At 36.4% G+C, this 6195-nt stretch overlaps 1 protein-coding gene across 1 annotated transcript in view; it reads right to left on the minus strand.

Annotated features, from left to right (window-relative positions):
* Window positions 1–6195, minus strand: part of LOC105003358 (dihydropyrimidine dehydrogenase [NADP(+)]) — a 469109-nt gene that overhangs the window by 279531 nt on the left and 183383 nt on the right. The window lies entirely within an intron of this gene.

Raw genomic sequence — 6195 nt, forward strand, 5'->3', positions numbered from 1 at the left:
TATATATATATATATATATATATATATAAAATTTCCCCCAGCTATTTAGGAAACCCAGGAATTGTGGAGGGAAGAAAGTGGAGGAAGGCAGGCAGAAGTCTGAAAGTCTCTAAAAAACACAGGATAAGAGCTTCAGGGGTAAAATAAGCAAGTAGGTTGTTCTAGTAGAGTCATCATAATTATTGAAGTTGATACACTAATTGAGAAATAGTGCTTTACATATCATTATGAACAGAAGTTCATATTGGAGTAAAAAATAAAAAGGAAAACAAGGGGGGTGAAATTCAACAAAGAAAGTAAATAGTAAACACTAAATAACGTGAAATATTATATCAATTAGATCAGTTACCACTATATATGTGAGTAGGTTGAATTCATTATCAAAATTTTAAAAAGATCCAGATTGGGCTTAAAAAAATCAAATCAAATAGCTAAAATAGAAAAAAAAAAAAAAGAGAGAGAGAGAGAGAGAGAAAGTATAAATAGTAATTTAATTTTAAGAGTTAAAATAAAAAAAAAAAGAGTTAAAATCTAGATCAAAAACTTTAGTGAGGATAAGGAGTGATATTATAGAGAGATAACTAACATATTTCCAAAACTATATTCATAAACTATACACCAAGCAAGATAATACATTTAATATAACTTTAAGGCATAAGGTTTATTTAGCGTAAGGCTCAGTTGGTAAAAAACCTGCCTGCAATGCAAGAAACCCAGGTTCAATCCCTGGGTCTGGGTCAGAAAGATTCCCTAGAGAAGGAAATGCAACCCATTTTCAATACTCTTGCCTGGAGAATTCCATGGACAGAAGAGTGGGGCAGGCTACAGTCCATCGGATCCCAAAGAGTCGGACACGACTGTGTGACTAACTTTCACTTAGATGCTCCCTAGTGGTCTAGAGGTTATGATTCTGCACTCTCACCACTACAGCCTGGGTTTGATTCCCAGTCAGGTCAGGGGAGCTTTTTTTCTCGGGCATCCTTGGTGGCTCAGATGGTAAATAATCTGCCTGCAATGCAGGAGACCTGGGTTTGATCCCTGGGTTGGGAAGATACACTGGAGAAGGGAATGGCTACCCATTCAAGTATTCTGGCCTGGAGAATTCATGGACAGAGGAGCCTGGCAGGTTACAGTCCATGGGGTTGCAAAAAGTCGGACACAACTGGGTAACTTTTACTACAATTCTAGGAAGCAAATAGGAAAACACTTAAAAAACGATGATTGGAGATTTGAATAAATCTTTTAGATGTTGACTGAAAACTAAGTAAGGATATAGATCATTTGAATGATACAATTAACAAGCTTGATATAATTATTGTGGAATTATTTAACATATGAAGCACATGTATTTTTCTCAGTTAGCAATGTGAATACCCTGGACATACAATCGGCCACAAGAGAAATATCTCAGCAGTTTCCCCTGCAATAGTGATCTTATTTCCTGAGTTCTTTGACTAGAAACCACAGAATTTTAGGCATTAACCACCAGTTGATGACCTACCACAGTCCTTAATCCACTGATGTTATTGTAGGAGAGTGACAACAGAGCTGAGTTAGAGAGAGAAACTGATTCAATAGATAGAGAAGGTACTGAGGCATCAAATTCTTGTCTCCACTTTTCCCAAGTCAGCTGTATTGTCATTCCTGTGGTTTGGCTCTAACCAACGTTTCCCTCATTTGGCTTAAGCTTTTATATTTTCATCCAAAAAAGGGCCAACTAACTTAAGGTTCTCTTTCTCTTTTTTCTCTCCACACATAAAATGCAAACATGTATACCAAATTTATATAAACACTTTCATTCACGTCAGTAGAATTGCAAAAACCCCAAATTAATGCAGAGAGCCTCAGATTTAGGGGCTTCCCTTGTAACTCAGTTGGTAAAGAATCTGCCTGCAATGCTGGAGACCCAGGTTCGATTTCTGGTTTGGGAAGACCCCCTGGAGAAGGAATTGGCAACCCACTCCAGTATTCTTGCCTGGAGAATCCCATGGACAGAGGATACTGGCAGACTACAGTCCATGGGGTCACAAAAGTCAGACATGACTTTGCGACTAAACCACCATGATCCTCAGATTTATATCCCTATGCATAAGGCTTGACAACTTAGATTTCTCTTATGAACCTTTCTTTTCTTCCCCAGAATAGCATAATTTAAGAAAAAAAAAATTTTGTTGAGTATAGAATATATTTGGGAACCCATGGAATTTTCAAATTTCTAAATTCTTTCACTGAACAAAGACTACATCACTAAAAATGAACATTTTGAGTTATCTGGCTTAGCATTTTAAAAGGTGAAATTTACCTTAAAGACTTTTTCATTTTACCTACAAAGTTAAGGGTTCTCATTTTCTTTACCTCAAAGCAGCTAAGCATGATGATCTGATAAGGACAGTTGGTTTCTTGGTCAGCCGTTTTATCACTCCATGTTTCTCACCTTGATAACAATTGGCATATCTTTTCCTGTTGACAGTGCTAATAGCAGCTGCAGAACTAAGTCTTTCATAGATGAAGCCTAACTACTCCATGGGCTGGAGCCAACTCTATATTCAGTGACATCAGCTGTTGCTTGAAATTGGCCATAGTGGAAGCATTTATATGACAGAAAGCACAAATATTACAGATCAGGGGTTTATTTTCCATAGAGCTAGTCAACAGCAACTACTGATTTTGTTCCAGGTAGTTGATTAGACAAAGTTTGGAATCTCATGCTGTAGTAGGAAAAAATAAAAAGTGGAAAAGGCCTATATAAAGACTGATTATGTTCCACTTGAGTAAATGAATTTATTTCTGAGAAGTATAACTTTTTTAAAAAGTCATGGACTCCTTAAACTAATAATTTTAGGAAATGTTAAGTCTGAAAAATCATCATAAAATTACAAGCTAGAAAAGAATTGTACTTTTGCTTAAGGCAAGTTAAAAACATGATCTTTTCTACTTCCCTTTTTAATCTCTTATATTCTTATAGTAGTGAATCTTTTTAGTTTCTACTTCCAAGAACAACTAATTTAATTTTTCAAAGGACAGTTAGAAAGGCATTTCAGCGAGTAAGAATTTTTCATATTATGCCTTAATAAAACTTGGAGACCTGTTATTACGCTATGGAGAGAAAAAATTACCAAAGCTTTTTCTTTCTGATAAAGCACTGAAACATTCTTATTACTTCATACAAGTTAACAATGCTAAGCAGAAGTGGACTTATGTTCTTAATAGAATTAATCAACGTCCAGCCGATTATAACCAGTATTAGGTTCAGACTTGGCAAAAATGCAAATCACAGTCATGTATGGGAACATGAACTGAAATCCCTTAATTTTCATCCACAAAATGTCCAGAAAAGTAAGAAAGGTAAATACAAGGTCAAAATCGAGCACTGAAAGTTTAACACTGATGAATGTGCAGAAGTCTAAAAGATGGATTTGTGTTGGGAGTTGAAGTCATGATAAGGGGGTTGTCAGGAGGAGGCAGAGTCCTGGCTCTAAGGGGTTTGAGTTGTTTTTATTTAGCAGCCTTTGCAATTTCTGTCCTTGCCAGCACATGAAGGGGCTTATCATCAGCACCCCCACCACTCACCATCATCACCACTTGAAGAAGGACAATTCAATTTATTTTTATGACAGAGACCAGTTTGAGGTCTGGATTAAGTCAGCTACTTCCTGTATGTGACTTACAGTTTCAGGTATTTTTAAAACACTGTTAAAACAAAGAAGTGGAACTCTCCCCCGCCCCACCAACACACACACATTAAAAAAAACACAGATAACACCAAACAACATTAAAAAAAAAAAAAAACACTTATAAAAATACTGAAAATCAGTGCAGTTCTTTAACGTTATAAAGGTCTTCTGAGATGTGTGTGTGTGTGTGTGTTTAATTGTCTCAGCTATCTTCTATGAACCGAGAAAGACCTTCTTTTGTTTGAACGTGACAGATCAGTTAGAACTGTGGCAACTACCATTTACAGCTATTGATTTCAATGTGACATTAAAGGCCCCAAATTCAACCATTATTCTCTTCAATTGTCACAAACAAAGGTTAATAATAGTTGAGTTTGGACTGAAGGAATCAAGTAAAGATTGCCAACTGAAATTAGCACGTTGTTCCTCTCCGAGTCACAAGTCAGTATTAGGGTCTGCGTTCCACAGATTACATATATATTAACACGATTTTAAAATGTGTCTTTCTCCCCAAAGTAATATTTGAAATCCAGAGAAAGAAAATGTAGTTTCATAAGAAATCAAGCCATTTAAAATAATAAATAATTTACAAATATATTTCTCTTCGCACAGAGTAAAAACATTTTGTTTTGCTGCTTCTATTGCAGCAAAATAATGTTTCTCATAACTGTAAAAAGTGGTATGTAGCATGATTAAACAATATTTCAACCCTTTAGTTCATGCAGAGGTTACCAGCTAGAGGGGAGAAAGGTTTGATTAGGTTTATTTCTTCCATGAGAAATTTTAAAGGAAAGCATACAACTTCTTTAATATATGAGTGCTGAAGCTACAAATGGCTTTCTCTTATGGGCAGGTATGAAAGAATAAGTCCCTTTTCTATAATAAATAGGCGAAAAATAGCTGGTAAGATATTATAAATCTTCACAAAAGCAATGGCAAATTTAAAATGTCGATAAGTACAATTTCAACTTGTTTATATTTGTATCATAACTTACTACCTGTTTTGCCTATTTGTAAATGGTAAATAAAGCTTTATGTGCTGTTTCCACTATGAATTTTTCTTTAAACAGTATCTTGGTTTTTAAAATTACTCCAATAATTTTAATTATTTTTGACTGATACATTATCATTAAATAGTTATAGAGCACTATCAAATTACAATTCTCATTAGATGGAAACTAGTCATTTTGGGACTATTTCATAGGCAAGAATTCTAGATCAAGTAATGAGTTTAGCATAATTTATTGTAGATCGTATTTCCAATAAGAAAATAATGAAACTCTTCCCAAAAGTTAACCTGCAATTATCAGTCCCAAAGTCTAAGGAATTTTGAAAGTGAAGCAATACATTTCCAAATAAATCTGGTGTGTTCTTTGAACAGGCAGACCAAAACTGGGCTTGATTTAATGCCATGCAAAATATTTCATAGCTTAATAACAATAGTGGTAGTGGAATTATTTTAACTACAGGGTCACATCTTGTGCACTCAAACATAATAATATCCTTTTAAAATCTGACATATTTTGAAACACACAAGAATTAACAATTGTTCCTATATAATTGTATAAAAAATGTTTCTTCCTTCCTAATCCCACAGTTTCTAACCACTATGAGCATTAGTGTGTATTCTTTTCACTTTTTATCCTATATTTATATAGGCAGATATGGGCTTCCCGGTGGCTCAGAATGTAAGAATCTGCTTGCAATGAAGGAGATCCAGGTTCGATCCCTGGGTCAGGAAGATGCCCTGGAGAAGGGAATGGCTACCCACTCCAGTATTCTTGCCTAGAAAACCGCCACGGACAGAGGAGCCTGGAGACTATAGTCCACAGGGTCGCAAAGAGTCCGACATGACTGAAGCGATTTAGCATGCATATGCTATACTAAGTCACTTCAGTCATGTCCGACTCTGTGCGACCCCATAGACCGCAGCTCACTAGGCTCCCCATCCCTGGGATTCTCCAGGCAAGAACACTGGAGTGGGTTGCCATTTCCTTCTCCAATGCATGAAAGTGAAAAGGGAAAGTGAAGTCACTCAGTCGTGTTCAACTCTTAGCAACCTCAGGGACTGCAGCCCACCAGGCTCCTCCATCTCTGGGATTTTCCAAGCAAGAATACTGGAGTGGGGTGCCATCACCTTCTCCATTTAGCATGCATGCATCTATGTATATACTGTGTAGTATGTGTGTGCTCCTAACAGAAGCAGAGGATATTAAGAAGAGATGGCAAGAATACACAGAAGAACTGTACAAAAAAGATCTTCATGATCCAGATAATCACGATGGTGTGATCACTGACCTAGAGCCAGACATCCTGGAATGTGAAGTCAAGTGGGCCTTAGAAAGCATCACTACGAACAAAGCTAGTGGAGGTGATGGAATTCCAGTTGAGCTATTCCAAATCCTGAAAGATGATGCTGTGAAAGTGCTGTACTCAATATGCCAGCAAATTTGGAAAACTCAGCAGTGGCCACAGGACTGGAAAAGGTCAGTTTTCATTCCAATCCCAAAGAAAGGCAACA

The sequence above is a fragment of the Bison bison genome, unplaced genomic scaffold, assembly GCF_000754665.1.
Source record: "Bison bison bison isolate TAMUID 2011002044 unplaced genomic scaffold, Bison_UMD1.0 scf7180017864466, whole genome shotgun sequence".
NCBI classification, from domain to species: Eukaryota; Metazoa; Chordata; class Mammalia; order Artiodactyla; family Bovidae; genus Bison; species Bison bison.